This window comes from Ahaetulla prasina, chromosome 4 (genome assembly GCF_028640845.1).
Source record: "Ahaetulla prasina isolate Xishuangbanna chromosome 4, ASM2864084v1, whole genome shotgun sequence".
Classification (NCBI taxonomy): Eukaryota; Metazoa; Chordata; class Lepidosauria; order Squamata; family Colubridae; genus Ahaetulla; species Ahaetulla prasina.
This window is the reverse complement of record NC_080542.1, coordinates 127590985-127614991: the sequence shown is the minus strand read 5'-3', so window position 1 is coordinate 127614991 and position 24007 is coordinate 127590985. Positions and strand designations below refer to the sequence as shown.

General features: G+C 44.3%; 1 protein-coding gene across 2 annotated transcripts in view; it reads right to left on the bottom strand.

Annotated features, from left to right (window-relative positions):
• Window positions 1-23749, bottom strand: part of JCAD (junctional cadherin 5 associated) — a 50990-nt gene extending 27241 nt beyond the window's left edge. The window contains exon 1 of one of the 2 annotated variants that reach the window (XM_058184325.1): window positions 23339-23749. The gene's annotated coding sequence lies outside the window, so the exon portion shown is untranslated. Of the gene's footprint in view, window positions 1-22709; window positions 22833-23338 lie in introns of those variants that run through there. The other variant, XM_058184326.1, reaches the window with a different exon arrangement.
• Between the last annotated feature and the right edge of the window lie 258 nt (window positions 23750-24007).

Below are 24007 nucleotides of genomic sequence, written 5' to 3'. Positions count from 1 at the left end.
GAGCACCAAGCATCCCTCATTTCAACCGGAGCTACAAATATTCTCCTTTATTAATGGATACATTATTGGAATATCTGCAGGCCCAGGTTGGGAACAGATATGTACACGATCACTAAAAGACAACACTTACTTGATGACACATAATCAATCAACCAACTTTAAAAGCTTATGTTTTTCTTCAACTACCTACTTTCTTTTTTTAATATGTCCTGCTGGCTGGGGAATTCTGGAAGCTGAAGTCCACTAAACTTAAAGTTGCCAAGGTTGTACACCCAACCTTTTAGATTATAAATCTGAGATTTATAATCCTGTCATAGATTGATGGTTGTAAACTGATTTATGATTTTTTATTTTTTTTAGTGAGGAACCTTTACATAACTCAATCCAGATAAAATCTTAGATTTCAATGGGACATTCAAAATCTTCTAAATCAACCTCAGTTTAGGGCAGAACATTTCCCTCTTTATGATGTGAGCCCAGTTAAGACTGCAAGAACTGATGAACCAGTGCTTGAGAGGGAACTGATAAAAGTTTCGTAACCTGATACAAATATTTTGGCTAGATGGCTTCTGAAGGAGTAAAAATAAATAAAAATCAAAATGCACAATTATGCATATTATGCAAGACTCAGTTGAGGATGATCTGAGGTTTTCTTACAGAGTAATGGGGCAGGGAAGGGGTTTGTACAATGGCAGCCAGCACTGCATGCTGTGTCACAATATTCCTCCATCAAACAGATAGAGACAGACATTCTGGATAGGGTATCAGAATGTTTAACCCTTGGACAACATTTCATACTGAGCCGCTCAACTTCAGAAACAATCAATCTGGGGAAAAACAATACTTGAACCATTTATACAGGTGGCTATTTTAACCATCCAGAAACATGATTTCCACTGTGAACTCATCTTAATCAAGCTCTTCGCAGAGATTAGATGTTTTTTCCCTTTAGAGAACAAAAAAGCTCTTGTTTGTTTCCCCTCCCTCTGCAACCCGAAGAGCAGGGCCTGATTATTAATCTACAGAACAATACATCGTTGTAGTTCATCAGAAGGAGAAAAAAAATACAGTTCTTCTAGAAATACCGTATTATTGCTTCCTCGTCCCACGCACACTCCTGGCAATGGCTGCATGCCACAGGACAACTGTATGCAAATCAAGGGGTTAAGAGGCTAACACATGCAATTTCCATCCACTCTAGGCAACACAGAGCAGACCACCCCATAAGCAAAAGCACGGATGATCTCATCAGAAAATAAAAGAGCTTTGAACCTCATTGCTTTGTGGTTGACATATGCTTTGCAGATTACAGGTTCGGTCTCAGGATTTACAATCAAACATTTGGGAGGCACTTTGGGGCAAGGTGAAGTGGGAGTAGCAGCACACTGCTGGGAAGAGGAGACAATGTTGGTTTTGAGTAGCAATCCAACTAAGTTTAATGACAGGCTACCATGCAAAACTATTTTAGCACAGTTCCAACATGTAATACTAGCAGATTGTGGGTAAAAAAAACAACATAGGGATTAATAGTTATAATAAATCATCATGCAAGCAAAGTTTCCATTTCCTCACTAGCATCTTCTACTGTCACCCAACTTTCTCATGCCTCTGTGGATACCAGCCCTTCATGGTTGTTCAAATCAGGGAACAGTCTCCACAATAAGACTAGAATCTACTTTATTGAATTAGACATGGTAAACAATCTTGCAAGTCTCTATTTTTCTTCCCCTCTTATAACCCAGTGAGACAGGGGGGAGCTGGTCTGAGTCTCTTCCCTAATACCTTCTCTTTTCAGGGCTGAAGGAACATTATTTTTGCCCATTTTGCTTTTTTTTTAAGGTAGTTTTTATTTCACCTTTATTATTATTATAAATAACTCAGGGCCATGAGCATATCTTATATTCCTTCTTCTTCCTAGTTTTCCCATAACAACCTGGAGAGATGAGTTGGGTTGAGAGGAGGTGATTGGTCCAGGTTCACCTGTCCAACTTTCATGCCTAAAGCAGGACTAGAACTCACAATATCCAGCCTCTTTTTGTAACCATTTTCACCAAGGTTCTCACTATGGCTTTCTATGCATTGCATTCAAGAGCAATGAAGGCAGGTTTATACCTCTACAATAACCGGAGAGGTTTCTGACGGAGCTTGGGCCGTTTCCTGAGGATCTTACCCACGGCACGACTGAAGAACTAGTTGCGGCTTGGGATCGGGCCGCGGCTGGGGCTTTGGACCGTGTCGTGCCTTTGCGGCCTCTGACCCGGCGCAGATCTCAATTGGCTCCCTGGTTCTCCGGGGAGCTGAGAGAGATGAAACGCCGGAGAAGACGCCTAGAGAGTGTTTGGAGGTCCAGCAGGTCCGAGGCTGATCGGACACTAGTGAGGTCCTTTACCAGGACTTACCTAGTGGCAATGAGGGAGGCGAAACGCTCCTACGTTTCCACCCTCATTGCGTCGGCAGATAACCGCCCGGCCGCCCTGTTTGGGTGACCCGTTCCTCCTTCAACAAGAGGCGGGATGACCCCTGCAGGGTCGAGCCGAGGAGTTTAACGGTTATCTATACGATAAAATCGTTCAACCGTGATGGTTTGGACCATGATTGCGATGATTCAGCTGAGGTGACAGAGACTCGTCTTGTTGAGGTTATTTGGGATGAGTTTGATTCTGTGGCTCCGAGGCGTGGACAGGTTGCTGGGGAGGTTGCATGCGACCACGTGTTTACTGGACCCGTGTCCTTCCTGGTTAGTACTGGCTGCTCAGGAAGTGACACGAGGCTGGTTCAGGGATTATAAATGCTTCTTTAGCTGAAGGGTTTTCCCGCCGCCTTGAAGGAGGCGGTGGTGAGACCTCTCCTGAAGAAGCCTTCCTGGACCCAGCTATTTTGGGAAATTATCGTCCAGTCTCAACCTTCGCTTTTAGCGAAGGTTGTAGAAATGTGGTTGCATGGCAGCTTCCCGGCACCTGGAGGAAGCTGTCTATCTAGACCCGTTCAGTCCGGCTTCCGGCCCGGTTATAGCAGGCGGCTTTGGTCGCGTTGGTGGATGACCTCTGGAGGGCCAGGGACAGGGGCTGTTCCTCCGCCTTGGTCCTATTAGATCTTTCAGCGGCTTTTGGTACCATCGACCATGGTATCCTGCTGCGCCGGTTGGAGGATTGGGAGTGGGAGGCACCGTTTATCGGTGGTTCTCCTCCTATCTCTCTGACCGGTCGCAGTCGGTGTTGACAGGGGGGCAGAGGTCGTCCTCGAGGGGCCTCACTTGTGGGGTACCCCAGGGGTCGATTCTCTCGCCTACCCTGTTCAACATCTACATGAAGCCGCTGGGTGAGGTCATCAGTGGGTTCGGGGTGAGTTATCATCTGTGCGCTGATGACACTCAGCTCTACCTTTCCACCCGGACCACCCCAGCAGGCGGTCGAAGTGCTGTCCCGGTGCCTGGAAGCCGTGCGGGTCTGGATGGGGAGAAACAGACTCAAGCTCAATCCCTCCAAGGCGGAGTGGCTGTGGATTCCGGCACCCGGTACAGTCAGCTGCATCCGCAGCTGACTGTTGAGCAGTTAGTGGCCCCAAAGGAGGTGGTTCGCAACTTGGGCGTCCTCCTGGATGGCGGCTGTCCTTTGAGGAACATCTGGCAGCCGTCACCAGGAGGGCTTTTACCAAGTTCGCTTGGTTCGCCAGTTCGTCCCTTCCTTGACCGGGATGCCTTATGCACGGTCACTCACGCTCTGGTTACGTCTCGGCTGGATTATTGCAATGCTCTCTACATGGGGCTGCCCTTGAGGTGCACCGGAGGCTGCAGTTAGTCCAGAAGACCTTGGAAAAGATGCCACACCATCTCTATATCTTTAAAGATCAGAATCTTTAAACAGACAGTAATTTTTTCTTGTACTATAAAAAAATTAAGTGCTTTCAAGAAGCATGTTAGAAAGATTAAAACTACTGGGAATATTATGGACAGCCAAAAAAAACAACAACCCAAAAGCACCCCCAAATGAATTATTGAACAAATCAATCCATGTTCTCATTGGAGGCACAAATGACCATGGTCAAATCTTGTTTGTATGCATTATGCAGAGACGTAGCTTTTTTGAGAAGTGCTGGGAAAGGTGGCAACAAAGAGGAAACCAGGTTGAACTCAAATTACATAAAGATGGATACACTGCACTAGCACTGATGATGTCACCTAGTTTGGGTAATGAACGTCTGCAAGAAACCAAGCAAGCTCAGAGAGCACCAAGCATCCCTCATTTCAACCGGAGCTACAAATATTCTCCTTTATTAATGGATACATTATTGGAATATCTGCAGGCCCAGGTTGGGAACAGATATGTACACGATCACTAAAAGACAACACTTACTTGATGACACATAATCAATCAACCAACTTTAAAAGCTTATGTTTTTCTTCCAACTACCTACTTTCTTTTTTTAATATGTCCTGCTGGCTGGGGAATTCTGGAAGCTGAAGTCCACTAAACTTAAAGTTGCCAAGGTTGTACACCCAACCTTTTAGATTATAAATCTGAGATTTATAATCCTGTCATAGATTGATGGTTGTAAACTGATTTATGATTTTTTATTTTTTTTAGTGAGGAACCTTTACATAACTCAATCCAGATAAAATCTTAGATTTCAATGGGACATTCAAAATCTTCTAAATCAACCTCAGTTTAGGGCAGAACATTTCCCTCTTTATGATGTGAGCCCAGTTAAGACTGCAAGAACTGATGAACCAGTGCTTGAGAGGGAACTGATAAAAGTTTCGTAACCTGATACAAATATTTTGGCTAGATGGCTTCTGAAGGAGTAAAAAAATAAATAAAAATCAAAATGCACAATTATGCATATTATGCAAGACTCAGTTGAGGATGATCTGGAGGTTTTCTTACAGAGTAATGGGGCAGGGAAGGGGGTTTGTACAATGGCAGCCAGCACTGCATGCTGTGTCACAATATTCCCCTCCATCAAACAGATAGAGACAGACATTCTGGATAGGGTATCAGAATGTTTAACCCTTGGACAACATTTCATACTGAGCCGCTCAACTTCAGAAACAATCAATCTGGGGGAAAAAACAATACTTCGAACCATTTATACAGGTGGCTATTTTAACCATCCAGAAACATGATTTCCACTGTGAACTCATCTTAATCAAGCTCTTCGCAGAGATTAGATGTTTTTTCCCTTTAGAGAACAAAAAAGCTCTTGTTTGTTTCCCCTCCCTCTGCAACCCGAAGAGCAGGGCCTGATTATTAATCTACAGAACAATACATCGTTGTAGTTCATCAGAAGGAGAAAAAAAATACAGTTCTTCTAGAAATACCGTATTATTGCTTCCTCGTCCCACGCACACTCCTGGCAATGGCTGCATGCCACAGGACAACTGTATGCAAATCAAGGGGTTAAGAGGCTAACACATGCAATTTCCATCCACTCTAGGCAACACAGAGCAGACCACCCCATAAGCAAAAGCACGGATGATCTCATCAGAAAATAAAAGAGCTTTGAACCTCATTGCTTTGTGGTTGACATATGCTTTGCAGATTACAGGTTCGGTCTCAGGATTTACAATCAAACATTTGGGAGGCACTTTGGGGCAAGGTGAAGTGGGAGTAGCAGCACACTGCTGGGAAGAGGAGACAATGTTGGTTTTGAGTAGCAATCCAACTAAGTTTAATGACAGGCTACCATGCAAAACTATTTTAGCACAGTTCCAACATGTAATACTAGCAGATTGTGGGTAAAAAAAACAACATAGGGATTAATAGTTATAATAAATCATCATGCAAGCAAAGTTTCCATTTCCTCACTAGCATCTTCTACTGTCACCCAACTTTCTCATGCCTCTGTGGATACCAGCCCTTCATGGTTGTTCAAATCAGGGAACAGTCTCCACAATAAGACTAGAATCTACTTTATTGAATTAGACCATGGTAAACAATCTTGCAAGTCGTAAAGTTGCCAAGGTTGGAGACTCCTGCTTTAAGACATCCTGACCTAATCATTTTTGGCTTTGCGGACCAGCAGGGAGAGGGAGGCGTCAGAGAGGGGATGGTTCCACGCGATGGCTGGCATGCATGCCAACCACTCCCACAAATGGAATGCATGTGCGCACACTTGCCCGTTGCTTGTGCAAATGGGCAGGCACACGCACATGCACATGCTTACCACTATTTCTGCAGCCTGGTTGCAAATAGCTCATGGCACTAGTGGGCCATGGTCCAGAGGTTGGGGATCCCTGATTTAGGATTTTCCGGGGTGTTATTTTTGAATATAATTTTGTGAAGTGATGGGTGATACTAGAAATGTCTTTTCCACCACAGATAGTTCTTGACTTACAACCATCAGTTTAGTGACCGTTTGAAGTTGCAACGGCACTGAAAAAAGTGACTTATGACAATTGCAGTGGTCATGTGATCAAAATACAGGCGTTTGGCAACCGGCAGGTATTTATGACGATTGCCCAGTGCCCGGGATTATGTGATCATAAATGGTGGTAGATTTTAGGAGAAACCCTTCCAACAAAGCGTTGATAATCTCCTGGAGCCAGCCTCGTGTCACCTCCTGAGTGGCCAGTACCAGCCAGGAAGGACACGGGTCCAGTAAACATGTAGTGGCGTGAAGCCTCCCCAACAGCCTGTCCACGTCCTCGGGAGCCACAGGGTCAAACTCATCCCAAATGGACTCAACAAGACGTGTCTCCTCTCCCTCGCCTGGATCATCCCAATTTCGGTCCAGACCATCCCGGAGCTGAGCGATTTTATCGTATAGATAACCACTAAACTCCTCAGCACGTCCCTGCAACGGGTCATCCCGCACCTCCTGATGAAGGAGGGAGCGGGTGACCCGAAACAGGGCGGCTGGGCGGTTATCTGCCGACGCAATGAGGGTGGAGGTATATGAACGCCTCGCCTCCCTCATTGCCACTAGGTAGGTCCTAGAATAGGACCTAACTAGTGTCCGATCAGCTTCGGAACGGCTGGACCTCCAGGTGCTCTCTAGATGTCTTCTCCGGCGTTTCATCTCCCTCAGCCCCTCGGAGAACCAAGGGGCCAAACGAGATCTGCGCCGGGTCAGAGGTCGCAAAGGCACGACACGGTCCAAGGCCCCAGCCGCGGCCCGCTCCCAGCCCGCAACTAGTTCCTCAGTCGTGCCGTGGGCCAGATCCTCAGGGAATGGCCCAAGCTCCGTCAGGAACCTCTCGGGGTCCAATGCACCAAGACAAATTCCTTGTGTGCCCAATCACACTTGGCCAATAAAAAATTCTATTCTATTCCTTTCTATCACCATTTGCAAACTTTCCAACCAGCTTCTGATAAGGAAATTCAATGGGGGAAGCTTAATGATCATATGATTCACTTAACAACTGCAGTGATTCACTTAACAACTGCAGTGATTCACTTAACAACTGCCGTGATTCACTTAACAACTGGGTTACTAACTTATCAACTGCCGTGATTCGCTTAACAACTGCAGTGATTCACTTATCAACTGCCGTGATTCGCTTAACAACTGCAGTGATTCACTTAACAACTGCTGTGATTCACTTAACAACTGGGTTACTAACTTATCAACTGCCGTGATTCGCTTAACAACTGCAGTGATTCACTTAACAACTGCAGTGATTCACTTAACAACTGCAGTGATTCACTTAACAACTGCAGTGATTCACTTAACAACTGCAGTGATTCACTTAACAACTGCAGTGATTCACTTAACAACTGCAGTGATTCACTTAACAACTGCAGTGATTCACTTAACAACTGCAGTGATTCACTTAACAACTGCAGTGATTCACTTAACAACTGCAGTGATTCACTTAACAACTGCAGTGATTCACTTAACAACTGCAGTGATTCACTTAACAACTGCAGTGATTCACTTAACAACTGCAGTGATTCACTTAACAACTGCAGTGATTCACTTAACAACTGCAGTGATTCACTTAACAACTGCAGTGATTCACTTAACAACTGCAGTGATTCACTTAACAACTGCAGTGATTCACTTAACAACTGCAGTGATTCACTTAACAACTGCAGTGATTCACTTAACAACTGCAGTGATTCACTTATCAACTGCCGTGATTCACTTAACAACTGCAGTGATTCACTTAACAACTGCCGTGATTCACTTAACAACTGGGTTACTAACTTATCAACTGCCGTGATTCGCTTAACAACTGCAGTGATTCACTTAACAACTGCCGTGATTCACTTAACAACTGGGTTACTAACTTATCAACTGCCGTGATTCGCTTAACAACTGCAGTGATTCACTTAACAACTGCTGTGATTCACTTAACAACTGCAGTGATTCACTTAACAACTGCAGTGATTCACTTAACAACTGCAGTGATTCACTTAACAACTGCAGTGATTCACTTAACAACTGCAGTGATTCACTTAACAACTGCAGTGATTCACTTAACAACTGCAGTGATTCACTTAACAACTGCAGTGATTCACTTAACAACTGCAGTGATTCACTTAACAACTGCAGTGATTCACTTAACAACTGCAGTGATTCACTTAACAACTGCAGTGATTCACTTAACAACTGCAGTGATTCACTTAACAACTGCAGTGATTCACTTAACAACTGCAGTGATTCACTTAACAACTGCAGTGATTCACTTAACAACTGCAGTGATTCACTTAACAACTGCAGTGATTCACTTAACAACTGCAGTGATTCACTTAACAACTGCAGTGATTCACTTAACAACTGCAGTGATTCACTTAACAACTGCACGACTGAAGAACTAGTTGCGGCTTGGGATCGGGCCGCGGCTGGGGCTTTGGACCGTGTCGTGCCTTTGCGGCCTCTGACCCGGCGCAGATCTCAATTGGCTCCCTGGTTCTCCGGGGAGCTGAGAGAGATGAAACGCCGGAGAAGACGCCTAGAGAGTGTTTGGAGGTCCAGCAGGTCCGAGGCTGATCGGACACTAGTGAGGTCCTTTACCAGGACTTACCTAGTGGCAATGAGGGAGGCGAAACGCTCCTACGTTTCCACCCTCATTGCGTCGGCAGATAACCGCCCGGCCGCCTGGGGTGACCCGCCCTCCTTCAACAAGAGGGCGGGATGACCCCTTGCAGGGTCGAGCCGAGGAGTTTAACGGTTATCTATACGATAAAATCGTTCAGCTTCGTGATGGTTTGGACCATGATTGCGATGATTCAGCTGAGGTGACAGAGACTCGTCTTGTTGAGGTTATTTGGGATGAGTTTGATTCTGTGGCTCCCGAGGACGTGGACAGGTTGCTGGGGAGGTTGCATGCGACCACGTGTTTACTGGACCCGTGTCCTTCCTGGTTAGTACTGGCTGCTCAGGAAGTGACACGAGGCTGGTTCCAGGGGATTATAAATGCTTCTTTAGCTGAAGGGGTTTTCCCCGCCGCCTTGAAGGAGGCGGTGGTGAGACCTCTCCTGAAGAAGCCTTCCCTGGACCCAGCTATTTTGGGAAATTATCGTCCAGTCTCCAACCTTCGCTTCTTAGCGAAGGTTGGAGAGGGGGGGGTTGCATGGCAGCTTCCCCGGCACCTGGAGGAAGCTGTCTATCTAGACCCGTTCCAGTCCGGCTTCCGGCCCGGTTATAGCACGGAGACGGCTTTGGTCGCGTTGGTGGATGACCTCTGGAGGGCCAGGGACAGGGGCTGTTCCTCTGCCTTGGTCCTATTAGATCTTTCAGCGGCTTTTGATACCATCGACCATGGTATCCTGCTGCGCCGGTTGGAGGGATTGGGAGTGGGAGGCACCGTTTATCGGTGGTTCTCCTCCTATCTCTCTGACCGGCCGCAGTCGGTGTTGACAGGGGGGCAGAGGTCGTCCTCGAGGGGCCTCACTTGTGGGGTACCCCAGGGGTCGATTCTCTCGCCTACCCTGTTCAACATCTACATGAAGCCGCTGGGTGAGGTCATCAGTGGGTTCGGGGTGAGTTATCATCTGTACGCTGATGACACTCAGCTGTACTTTTCCACCCCGGACCACCCCACCGAAGTGGTCGAAGTGCTGTCCCGGTGCCTGGAGGCCGTACGGGTCTGGATGGGGAGAAACAGACTCAAGCTCAATCCCTCCAAGACGGAGTGGCTGTGGATTCCGGCACCCCGGTACAGTCAGCTGCATCCGCAGCTGGCTGTTGAGCAGTTAGTGGCCCCAAAGGAGGTGGTTCGCAACTTGGGCGTCCTCCTGGATGGCCGGCTGTCCTTTGAGGAACATCTGGCAGCCGTCACCAGGAGGGCTTTTTACCAAGTTCGCTTGGTTCGCCAGTTGCGTCCCTTCCTTGACCGGGATGCCTTATGCACGGTCACTCACGCTCTGGTTACGTCTCGGCTGGATTATTGCAATGCTCTCTACATGGGGCTGCCCTTGAGGTGCACCCGGAGGCTGCAGTTAGTCCAGAATGCAGCTGCGCGAGTGGTAATGGGAGCCGCTCGAGGCTCCCACGTAACACCTCTGCTCCGTGGTTGCACTGGCTTCCTGTGGTCTTTCGGGTGCGCTTCAAGATCCTGGTTACCACCTTTAAAGCGCTCCATGGCTTAGGACCCGGGTACTTACGAGACCGCCTGCTGTTACCGTATGCCTCCCATCGACCCGTACGCTCTCACAGAGAGGGCCTTCTCAGGGTGCCGTCCGCCAAACAATGTCGGCTGGCGGCTCCCAGGGGTAGGGCCTTCTCTGTGGGAGCACCGACGCTCTGGAACGAACTCCCCCCTGGCTTACGTCAAGTTCCTGATCTTCGGACCTTCCGTCGTGAGCTAAAAACATACTTATTTATTCAAGCAGGACTGGCATAAATAGTGATTTTAAATTGGGGTTTTAGAGATTTTAAACATTTGTAAATTTTTTAATTTTTAAATTATCGGCCATTTATTAATAGTTTCTTTTAATTTCTTTTAATTGTATATACTCTGTATTTTATTTCGGCTGTACACCGCCCTGAGTCCTTCGGGAGAAGGGCGGTATAAAAATCTAATAAAACTAAACTAAACTAAACTAATGGTTGAGTGGTCTCAGAAATTGGTATAAAATGCATGGGGAGAAATAATCTCTTTTTCTTGCCACAACTCAAGAGTTGGCTGTGATGATATCTGTTTTCCAATTTACTGACAAATTTATTCTCATGCAAAAAAAAAAAAGACTTTGGTTTTATTACCAGATTCTCAGGATGCTTTAGGAGAGGAGGAGGAAGAAGGTAGGAAAGGAGAAGGGGGGAGGGAAAAGAGAAGAAGGTTTGTTGTAAAACGGAGGGAAAGAAAGGCTAGAAGAGCAACTCCAAAGGCAATTAGAAGCTTTTATTTTTGTGCTTTTTTTTAGAGAGAATACATATGATTTCTATGAATAAGAAAATGTACATTTATAATATGTATATAAGAAAAATAAAAAATAAAAAACTTTTTACAAAAAAAAAAAGGATGCTTTAGGACAGGGGTCTCCAATCTTGGCAAGTTTGCGGCTTGTGGACTTCAACTCCCAGAATTCCTCAACCAGCATACGCTAAGTCCGCAAGTCGTAAAGTTGCCAAGGTTGGAGACTCCTGCTTTAGGACATCCTGACCTAATCACTTTTGGCTTTGCGGACCAGCAGGGAGAGGGAGGCGTCAGAGAGGGGATGGTTCCACGCGATGACTGGCATGCATGCCAACCACTCCCACAAATGGAATGCATGTGTGCACACTTGCCCGTTGCTTGTGCAAATGGGCAGGCACACGCACATGCTTACCACTATTTCTGCAGCCTGGTTGCAAATAGCTCATGGCACTAGTGGGCCATGGTCCAGAGGTTGGGGATCCCTGATTTAGGATTTTCCGGGGTGTTATTTTTGAATATAATTTTGTGAAGTGATGGGTGATACTAGAAATGTCTTTTCCACCACAGATAGTTCTTGACTTACAACCATCAGTTTAGTGACCGTTTGAAGTTGCAACGGCACTGAAAAAAGTGACTTATGACAATTGCAGTGGTCATGTGATCAAAATACAGGCGTTTGGCAACCGGCAGGTATTTATGACGATTGCCCAGTGCCCGGGATTATGTGATCATAAATGGTGGTAGATTTTAGGAGAAACCCTTCCATACTTCCACCTCTTACAATTCTAGACAACACAGTATCAATCTTCAAATTTCTAGGTTCTATCATATCGCAAGATCTAAAATGGACAGCTAACATCAAAAATGTCATCAAAAAAGCACAACAAAGAATGTTCAGAAAGCTCAAACTGCCCAAGGAGCTGCTGATCCAGTTCTACAGAGGAATTACTGAGTCTGTTATCTGCACCTCTATAACTGTCTGGGTTGGTTCTGCAACCCAACAAGACAGTCACAGACTTCAGAGGATAATTAGAACTGCAGAAAAAATAATTGCTACCAACCTGCCTTCCACTGAGGATCTGTATACTGCACGAGTCAAAAAGAGGGCTGTGGAAATATTTACAGATCCCTCACATCCTGGACACAAACTGTTTCAAGTCCTACCCTCAAAACGATGCTATAGAGCACTGCACATCAGAGCAACTAGACACAAGAACAGTTTTTTCCCGAACTCCATCACTCTGCTAAACAAATAATCCCCTCAACACTGTCAAACTATTTACTAAATCTGCACTACTATTAATCTTCTCATCATTCCCATCACCGATCTCCTTCCATTTATGACTGTAACTTTGTTGCTTGTATCCTTACCATTTATACTGATATTGTTTCCTGATTGTTAATTGTAGCCTATGCCTATCATTAGGTATTGTATCATTAAGTGTTAAATTTGCACCCTATGAGTATCATTAAGTGTTGTAAGTGTTGTACCTTGATGAAAGTATCTTTTCTTTTATGTACACTGAGAGCATATTTATTTATTTATTTATTTATTCGATTTTTATACCGCCCTTCTCCCGAAGGACTCAGGGCGGTGTACAGGCAAGATAAAACAATACAATATACAGATTAAAATACCATTTTAAAAAAACTTATTTAAATTAGCCTAAAATTAAAAATTTCCATACTAAAAACCCCGTTTAAAAATTGATAAAAGATAAAATTCAATTTAAGACAGCCCCGTGCAAATAAAAAGATGCGTCTTCAGTTCGCGACGGAATGTCCGAAGGTCAGGTATTTGGCGTAAACCCGGGGGAAGTTCGTTCCAGAGTGTGGGAGCCCCCACAGAGAAGGACCTTCCCCTGGGGGCCGCCAGCCGACATTGCTTGGCGGACGGCACCCTGAGAAGTCCCTCTCTGTGAGAGCGTACGGGTCGGTGGGAGGCATGTGGTAACAGCAGGCGGTCCCGTAAGTACCCAGGCCCTAAGCCATGGAGCGCTTTAAAGGTCGTAACCAGCACCTTAAAGCGCACTCGAAAGGCCACAGGCAGCCAGTGCAGTCTGCGCAGGAGCGGTGTTATATGGGAGCTACACGGAGCTCCCTCTATCACCCGCGCAGCTGCATTCTGGACTAACTGGAGCCTCCGAGTGCACTTCAAGGGGAGCCCCATGTAGAGAGCATTACAATAATCCAGGCGAGAGGTAATGAGCGCATGAGTGACCGTGCACAAGGCGTCCCGATCAAGGAAGGGGCGCAACTGCCGAACCAGGCGAACCTGGTGGAAGGCGTCCCTGGAGACGGCCGTCAAATGATCTTCAAACGACAGCCATTCATCCAGGAGGGCACCTAAGTTGCGCACCCTATCCTTTGGGGCCAATAACTCGCCTCCAACAGTCAGCTGCGGCTGCAGCTGACTGAATCGGGGTGCCGGCATCCACAGCCACTCCGTCTTGGAGGGATTAAGCTTGAGCCTGTTTCTCCCCATCCAGACCCGTACGGCTTCCATGCACCGGGACAACACTTCAACAGCTTCATTGGGGTGGCCTGGGGTGGAGAAGTACAGCTGGGTGTCATCAGCGTACAGCTGATATCTCACCCCAAAGCCACTGATGATCTCACCCAACGGCTTCATATAGATGTTGAACAGAAGGGGCGAGAGAATCGACCCCTGCAGCACCCCACAAGTGAGGTCCCTCGCAGTCGACCTCTGCCCCCCTGTCAACACCGTCTGCGACCGGTCAGAGAGATAGGAGGAGAACCACCGATATACGGTGCCTCCCACTCCCAATCCCCCAACCGGCGCAGCAGGATACCATGGTCGATGGTATCAAAAGCCGCTGAGAGGTCTAATAGGACCAGGGCAGAGGAATAACCCCTGGCCCTGGCCCTCCAGAGATCATCCACCAATGCGACCAAAGCTGTCTCCGTGCTGTACCCGGGTCGGAAGCCGGACTGGAGCAGGTCTAGATAGACGGCTTCATCCAGGTATTGGGGTAGCTGTCGCGCCACAGCACTCTCTACAACCTTGCAACAAAGCGAAGGTTGGAGACTGGACGATAATTACCCAAAATAGCTGGGTCCAGGAGGGCTTCTTGAGGAGGGTCTCACCACCGCCTCTTTCAAGGCGGCAGGAAAACCCTTCCAACAAAGCGTTGATAATCTCCTGGAGCCAGCCTCGTGTCACCTCCTGAGTGGCCAGTACCAGCCAGGAAGGACACGGGTCCAGTAAACATGTAGTGGCGTGAAGCCTCCCCAACAACCTGTCCACGTCCTCGGGAGCCACAGGGTCAAACTCATCCCAAATGGACTCAACAAGACGTGTCTCCTCTCCCTCGCCTGGATCATCCCAATTTCGGTCCAGACCATCCCGGGCTGAGCGATTTTATCGTATAGATAACCACTAAACTCCTCAGCACGTCCCTGCAGCGGGTCATCCCGCACCTCCTGATGAAGGAGGCGGGTCACCCAAACAGGGCGGCTGGGCGGTTATCTGCCGGCGCAATGAGGGTGGAGGTATATGAGCGCCTCGCCTCCCTCATTGCCACTAGGTAGGTCCTAGAATAGGACCTAACTAGTGTCGATCAACCGGGCAGCTGGACCTCCAGGTGCTCTCTAGATGTCTTCTCCGGCGTTTCATCTCCCTCAGCCCCTCGGAGAACCAAGGGGCCAAACGAGATCTGCGCCGGGTCAGAGGTCGCAAAGGCACGACACGGTCCAAGGCCCCAGCCGCGGCCCGCTCCCAGCCCGCAACTAGTTCCTCAGTCGTGCCGTGGGCCAGATCCTCAGGGAATGGCCCAAGCTCCGTCAGGAACCTCTCGGGGTCCAATGCACCAAGACAAATTCCTTGTGTGCCCAATCACACTTGGCCAATAAAAAATTCTATTCTATTCCTTTCTATCACCATTTGCAAACTTTCCAACCAGCTTCTGATAAGGAAATTCAATGGGGGAAGCTTAATGATCATATGATTCACTTAACAACTGCAGTGATTCACTTAAGAACTATGGCAAAAAAGGTTGTAAAATGGAACATGACTCATTTAACAACTGCCTTGTTTAGTAATGGAAATGTTGGGCTCAGTTGTGATCCTAGGTTGAGGACTACCTGGGTAGATCCTCTTGATCGTTTCGCATCCTTCTCCACAGCAGATTATGCTTTCTGATCTGGAAAAGGTCCCCGATCTTATCTTCCCTTGGGATTTAACTGAAAGGGCAGAGGGGAGTTAGAAAGGCTGCAGTCAGAAAAAACTGTACAATAAAAGCTATAGCACCATAAACATTTACCCCACAACCTAATAAGTACTTCATGACTAAGTTTGATTATTATTTTCCATATCAGAGTCATGATAGTGTTATTTACTTAACGTTTTCAGCCACAGCATAAGAATTTCATCAGAATTATTTCCTTTAAAAAAAAAGATCAGACACCATTTGGTTCCCATCAGATTGAATAAGAATGGCTGAAAAAAAGAGATGAAATTTCTGCCACTTCAGTAAGGCCCATAGCAAGACTTAGAAAAACAAGGGATTGAGATGGACTGATACACAAGATTGCAAATACAATCAAGATATGACAAAGACTTGAAACAATATGGTTTTGATCTGGGGGAATCAGATTTGGATAAAATACTGACAGGAAAGGATGAAAAATGATTAAAAGATTGTATAATTACTTATTGCAAGTTAGATTAGAAGATGAAGAAGTAAAAGAGACAACGATAACATGGGCAAAAATTGTTTGATTATGCAATAGAATTAGAGAAATGGCAATAACTGTGGGAAAGGAATTATAAATTGGCAATGGCAACTGCTTATGAAGAAAACTTATATAAAATGTTTTATAGATGGCACATGCCACCAGAAAGGATAGCAAAAGTTTTTAATGATAAATCAGCTAAATATTGAAATGTTCGCATTTGCCGGGATCATATTATCATATGTGGTGGTTATGTTTAGAAGTAAGAAGATACTGGGTTAGAATATAGACATGGTTAAAGGAAATGTTACAAAAATCTATAGAATTTAAGCCAGAGTTTTTCTTATTGGATATTTTGTCAGAGAGATATAGTAAAGAAGAAATATATTTAATTATACATGTAATAACAGCAGCAAGAATTGTATTTGCACAAAATTTGAAGATGGAGAAATCCCGTCAGAAGGTGAAATAATAAAAAAGATTTTAGATTGTGCAGAAATGAATAGACTAATTCTGAGAATAAAAGATAAAGAGGAATTGATGTACTTCAAGACATGGGAAAGATTCTATGTATGGTTAGAAAAGAGATACAAACAAAAGACAATAGATAATAACAATATCAATAATGAAAGTATATGAGGGAAATGACAAAAAAGAAATAGAAATCCAGATGTCACCAAAGTAAATAGAAAAAAGGGCTGGGGGAGGGAAGGAAAGAAGATTATAAATGTAAATGTACAATTATGAAATGATACATTGGGTTAAAATGGAAAAGAAACTGAAAAGAAAGTATACAATATTAGAAAATTGGAGTTGCTTGGCTAGCAAACAAGGAAAATTTTACACAACAAAGAAGAAAGAAAGAAGAGAGGAACAGAGGGTAAGATAGAGGAGGTGAGGGAGAGAGAGAGAGATGGAAGGAAGGGGAAGGAGAGGAGGATAAGATAGGGCATAAGAGTAGGGAAGAAGGTAAGAAAGGAAGGAAAGGAGTGGGGGAGAGGAAGGGGAAGTAGGAAAGAGGAAGGAGAGGAGGAGGAAGAAGGTAGGAAAGGTGAAGATAGAGGGAGGAAAAAGAGGAGAAGGTGGTTTGTTGTGAAACAAAGGGAAAGAAAGGTTAGAAGAGCAAACCCAAACAGAATTAAAGTGTTTTATTTTTGTGCTTTCTTTAGAAAAAATATGTATGATTATGTATTGATAAGAGAGTGTACATTTACAATATATATATATAAGAAAATAAAAAATAAAAAACTTTTTATATAAAAAATAAGGCCCATAGTGGCAAGCATCCATTAGATTCCCTTAGATACACCAGTAACAAATGATCAGTTACACTCATAGTTCATTGCATAAGTAGCATTGGAATTCCATTGTTAGAATAGTGATTCACACTATCATTGTCTTTATCAATGAATATTGTTTACATATTCAGCATTGTTGCATGTGAATCCAGTGGGATATTGGACCTTCCATAACATGATTGAACAAAGGAAAGTGTCTCTTGAGTTGAGTTTGACTATTGATCACAGCACACTGGTGTACTTCCTCTGGCTATACAGATAGTCCTCAATTTACGACCACAGTTGAGCCCAGAGTTTCCACTGATAAGTGAACAATTGTTAAGTGAGTTTTGCTCCATTTTATGACCCTTTTTGTTCAATTGTTAAGTGAGTTGTTAGTATGTTGAATGAATCTGGCTTCCCCATGCCAGGGATACGAAAGGAGTCTCCAACTGGGTATATCCTGGGCACTCGTGATGTCACAGGCTAATCTTTCAACCCTGAAGCACCTTGACGCTTCTGACACACCTTGTGATGTGAGCAGCTTTGTTTATCAGAAGGTTGGAAAAGGTGAACACATGACCCCGGGAAATGGCAACCATCACAAATACATGAAAGTTGCCAAGCACCTGAATTTTGACCACGTGATCAATATGGGAATACTGCAACGGTGGTAAATATGAAAAATAGCCATAAGTCACTTTCTCAATGCCACTATAACTTCGAATGAGCACTAAATGAATGTTTGTAAAAGTTGAGGGTTACCTGCAGTACAGAAATAACTTGCATTCTTCAGGGGTATATTTACATCTTCCTAGTCTTGCCACAGCCCTTTTCAAGATCAGCTAGGTCAGTCTTAAGATTGATAAATACAAGATATTAGTGACCAACCAGCTGTTATGTTCCCAGAAATGTACAAATAATATTTAGTAATGTTCTAAAACAAATTCACGGGATGCTAGTGACAGCTGTATTTAATTCTGAAAAAGGCATTTTAATGGCAGTCCCGGAATGAGACTCTGCAAGTTCATCTATGTACTTTATTAAATAAAAGAATGTGGTACAGTCCTGCAGGGATGATGCCATCCAGAATTCAGAGAAGAGGAAATTACACATTAGTATTGCTCTCCTTGAGTAATAATCTTACCACAGTTTAAGGAAAAATAGGGAAATAAGGTCTAAGGAACATAAAGAGAGGATAAATAAATGAATAGAGGACCTGTATACTGCACAAGTCAAAAAGAGAGCTGTGAAAATATTTACAGGCCCTTCGCATCCTGGACATAAACTGTTTCAACTCCTACCCTCAAAACGATGCTACAGAACACTGCACACCAGAACAACTAGACACAGAAAAAAGAACAGTTTTTCCCCGAACACCATCACTCTGCTAAACAAATAATTTCCTCAACATTGTCAAACTATTCACTAAGTCTGCATAACTATTAAATTTCTCATCATTCCTACCATCCATCTCCTGCAACTTATGGCTGCATGACTGTAACTTTGTTGCTTGTATCCTTACGATTTATATTGCTATTGTTTCCTAGTATGATTTGAGTGTTTATTTGTACCTTATGACTATCATTAAGTGTTGTACTTTATGATTCTTGACAAATGTATTTTGTCTTTTTATGTAAACTGAGAGCATATGCACCAAAGACAAATTCCTTGTGTGTCCAATCACACTTGACCAATAAAGAATTCTATTCTATTCTATTCTATTCTGTTCTGTTCTGTTCTGTTCTGTTCTGTTCTGTTCTGTGCTGTTCTGTTCTGTTCCGTTCCGTTCCGTTCCGTTCCGTTCCCTTCCGTTCCGTTCCATTCCATTCCATTCCAATCTAAATCAGATCCTTCCCTGACACTCGATTTAAAACAATCATTATTCCAAAACAGAATAGTCAAAATCGTAATACATCATCTTATCACTTACTAGATAGACCAAGATCCTATTACCCTAAAAAGATTATATTCTTTTTTCCCCTGTCCACATGGAAACAGCAGTTGTCTTTTTTTTTTTTTGATGCTGATGGATTGGATTCTTCTGCATGGTAATTAGTGGGAAGTGTGTTTTATTTAGATTTTTCTGAGCCAAATTATCTTGGGCTGGCCTTGGCCTGACTGCAACCTTAAGATGGGTTGTTAAAGAGTAGTGAAAAACAAGATTTGTTTCTGCTTTTGACTATCCACCCAGATCTACTGACCGCATATGCTGATCAAAGGAATCAAATCTGTCATTAAACTCTTTAATTTTAGGATTATGAACTTTTAAAACTTGGCCAACATTTGCTTGAATCTGTAGTTCTAGCTGATTTTTTTTTAATGGAGTGCCTTCACATTTTCTTCACATCCATTAAAAAGGTTATCTAAAATAGCAGACCATTTTATGCTCAGAAATCCAGAGAATGAAAGACCAAAAATACAACCATGTAATTCAACATGGTTACAACTCCTATCTTAGGGAAAAAAGCTTTAACTTAGACAGCAAAACTATAGTTTGGGGCATTGAATACACTGATTATCTCTTTAAGTTTGAGCTCTAATTTCCCTTTACAAAATACCAGGAGTATTGCCCAAATGTAATTAACAACATTTGAAAACATGATAAAATCAAAAAATTTTAAAGCATAGATAATGCAGGGTATCAATACACTAAATTCAAAATGAGCAATGAAATCAGCCCAAGGTGAGGGAAGGGGCAGACTATACTGTATGCATACTTTGGAGTAATCTTCCCCAGGTGGATGAACTTCAAGAAGGAGGATGCCCAGTTTGGGTAGTTATGCTTCAGAGGTTTGAGGACATGCAGTTTTTGGCTGCAAAGGAGAGATATCAGCATTCCAAATTATTTGAAAGTTATGTTCCCTTAGTTACCTGCTGCACAAGGACTGGCTATGATCATTCAACAATCAAGGAGAACACTCTTCTTGATCTTGCATGTTGTAGTCCAGGGGTTTCAAACTCAATTTCATTGAGGGCCACATCAGGGCTGTGGTTGAGCTCAGGGGGCCGGGGGTAATGGTGGTGTGGCCGACTGCGTGGGTATGGCCAACTGCCGCCACTCTCCAAACTGCTGGCATGTTTCCTCTTCGCATTGGGTAGACCAGGATGGCCCAGCGGGCCTTGAGTTTGACACCCCTGTTGTTGTCTAAGTTTTAGCATTCTAGAACTGTGAGACTGCATGGCTTATTTTTGGTCCAAACTTTACTTAATCTCCCTGCCCCATGTGCAATATGATTATCTAAGTATAATTATTCAGAAACCAAACATTCCTATTTCTATAAGGAGAAGAGGAACAGAAAGAAAAATAACCACCAGAACTATCCATATCTTTCCTTTGGAATGTGCAGGAGTGTGTACTGAAGTTCCTCTTTGTGAAGGACTAAAGCTTGTGTCTATTGCCAAACCCACAGCTGCTCTAATTAGCCAGAAAAAGATGAGTTACATCTGCCTCCACACGTTCCAAAACTCCACCACTGAAAGTTGTATGCTGTTCTATTAAGCATGTGTTTCCCTTCAGAGGAGCAAAAGCAGCAATTCCTATTTACTTTCCACATTTGGACCCAAGTACGTTAAGCATCTTGAATTCACAGAACTGACAACACTGCAGTTCAGGATGGCAGCATTTGATGTGCTTTTATCACCACTACACTCCAAAGCTTCCATAAGATTTCATTTTACCAGGCACATTTTAAGGAGTTGCTCTTGATCTTAGGAACTTATCCAGACAGGAAGCTCTCCAGGGGAGACCCTTTGGAAGATGCTCGTGCCCTTGGAGGCTCATGTGTGTGTGTGTGTGTGTGTGTGTGTGTGTGTGTGTGTGTGTGTGGCAAATGGGAAGTTCCTTCTCCTGTGTTATTTAGGAAACACATCCCTTAGAAGTTGCAATAATTTCCCAAACTCAGCCTTTGGAAAAATCTAAGAAGAGACAGTTCATCTGTCATACTTTGAATTAATAAATTAAATGCTTGCTATGATGTTAATTTAAGACTCTTTTTTTTCTTTTAACTTTTTAGATTTTTATAAAATGTTATTTCTGTTGGCTACCTTCAGTACCATCAGAGTGGAAAGGTGGGATATACACAAATGCAATGTATTTAGGTCAATACCTAGTTTCAAAAATGTATTTACAATAGAAAAAAGCCGTAAGATTAAATGTCTTCTATTAGCCCATCTGCCAGCAAACGTTTTGGCAGAACTAGAAAGAAAAAGGGCCTTTAGTGCATAGTGGTTCTTACTGTCCTCTTAAGATGTGCACAAGCTAATACTGAACATCAACTTTCTAATAGAGAACCAATGACAAGCCTAGATCAAGCGGTCCCAGGTGAAAATCACTCTCATACTCTTATATTCAAGTTAAAATGATTGTATTGCACATCAGCACTGTTTTCCTGGCAACATACACAGATGGTAGGTTATACTATCGCTTTTTGCATAGATTTTTTTTTTTCATTTTTCAGCCTAGCCTTGAACCTTGAGCTTTCTGGATTCTGAACACTTATCTGGTTTTTGCAATAACTGTAGGCTTCACATCTCTGATGGGTGCGTGATTTCTTCTACTGGGGGAAGAGACTCACTTTCTATAAAGGCACATTACGTTGGCATTAGATATAAGTACAAGTAACACTCTTAAAATTGGCATCGCAGATTGTCCCTGTCCCTAAACCTGGCCTAGTTTCCTAGGAATTCCCTGGCAATCCACAGGAATTTACTAGAGATTTGAAGCTGATACTACCCATTGTTATAGATTAAGAATGGGTAGTATATCAGCTTCATATTTCTACCAGCTATTGTTATTATTTGTTACTATTATTTGTTAAAGGGACGTCTGCTGAAAGTTTCCAGCAATAAAAGCATCCCTCAAATGTTCCAAGTTTATTATTTTTTTAAAAAAAATCACAGAAAACAGATAATGGAGTTACAAATACAACCCAAGAAACAAAATATCAAGCAGTCAATATTAACTTCTCTTTAAGAGAAGAAAACTATAGCTTCCCCCTTTTTTAAAAAACATTTTTGGAAATGTTCTTGCATTAGCTCCCCTTACTTAGCAGGGCTGTTTTGAGGATAAAACCAAGCAGAACAATTATTCAGCAGCACCCAGTTCAATGATGAACCATGAAGAGATAAAGAGTAACCCAAGATTTACACTCATGTCTTCTGCTCAGATGCACATGACCGGGCACTCCACAGCTGCGTTCACATTACACAGGTACTCATGCTTAATTTGGCTTATCAAAGTAACCAGTTTCCTGGTATGAAACTGGAAGTTAGGTTAGGTAGCCTAAACTATCTAACCTAACTCCAGGGATTACTTTTAGGGCCAGCATCCCCTTGACCCAAACTGTGGTTAATTAGTTAACAGCCAGGCCAAGCCTGTAATATAACTAGTTATGAGTACTTCAGAAAGTTTCTGTCCCATCCAACAGACATACCCCTTGGCTCATCCAACGCCAGACAGCTGGAAAAGGTGCTGCTTCGAGGGGAGAAAACACCCTCTCCAAATCACGCTGCTCTTTTCAAACCTACGAGGTACTAGGAAAACCAGTGCCGTAAACCCAGCAACTGCGATTCCACCTACAAGCAAGACTGCTCCAGAAAAGGAGGACTGGCCCAAAAGTTACATCTCCCCACCTCCCTTCCCGAAAACAACTTCCCTTCAGAAGGTCAACTGTCTCAGCTAGGCGGTTGAGCCGGGCAATCTGGCGGCCAAATTTGTAAATTTAGGAGCGGGGAGGCAGGAGGGAAGAAGATAACCCCCTCCCCCAAGTAACAACAAGCCCAAATCTGGATGCACGTGCGATTAGTAACCGCACCCTCTCCTGGATCTCAGAAAGAGAGAAGGAAGAAACAGAAAAGAACAGGCAACCCATTTTGCTCCGGCCAAAAACTTAGGAAGAGGCCAGGCTCGAATCGTTGGCAGTTGCGCAACAGTGAGGCTAGTTTGCAAACCGGGCGGTGGTGGGAGAAAGAGAAGTGTCCCCCGTCTCAACAACCCCCGGGAGTTTACAGCCCAGCAGATCGCAAGAAGCGTCAGGAGCCCCCGGCGCGCCTGGCCACTTACGTGCTGGACTGCTGCGGCGGCGGCGTTGGCGGGCGCCCGCCATCGACATCCCGAACTTGGGAATCTGGCGAAGCAGCATCGCCGCCTAGCACGCCCGGTGGAGGGCGAGAGTCCGAGATGCCTGCGCGTCGCTCTTCTCTCCAGCGCTGCACCGACTTTGAAGTGAGAAAGCGACTCGCGCGCCGGGCAAGGTTTCAAAGGCTACGCGTCCCTCCCCTCCCTACGTCCTTCCCTGTGCACCTTGTGTGTCTCCTTCGCCTGCGTCTTATGGAAGAGGCAAGAGGAGGTTGATGCGGCCTAAATAAACTTTGGTACAGGAGCCCAAAATAGGGTACCTCAGCTGGGCACCTTGTGAAAATCTCCAGTGCAATGGCCCGAATTTATTATTTCCTCCTCAAAGTATTTCTTTTAAGATTTTGTCCTAAGGTGTGAGGGAAGCTACCTAATGTTAAGCCACCTGGGCAAAGAGCCTGCTTTGGTGGGAGACAACTTTGGGATGGGGGGTATGATGGCTTCATTTCTTATGAAAGTAGTCCCTACTCTCCATCTCAAATCTAGATTTGTATTAGATCAGTCCTTAGGATGCCGCTCTGGTCAAGATCCAGTGAAGAAATACTTGACTGAAAGTTTAAATTGTATTAAGAGGCAGATAACAATTCTCCATGCCAG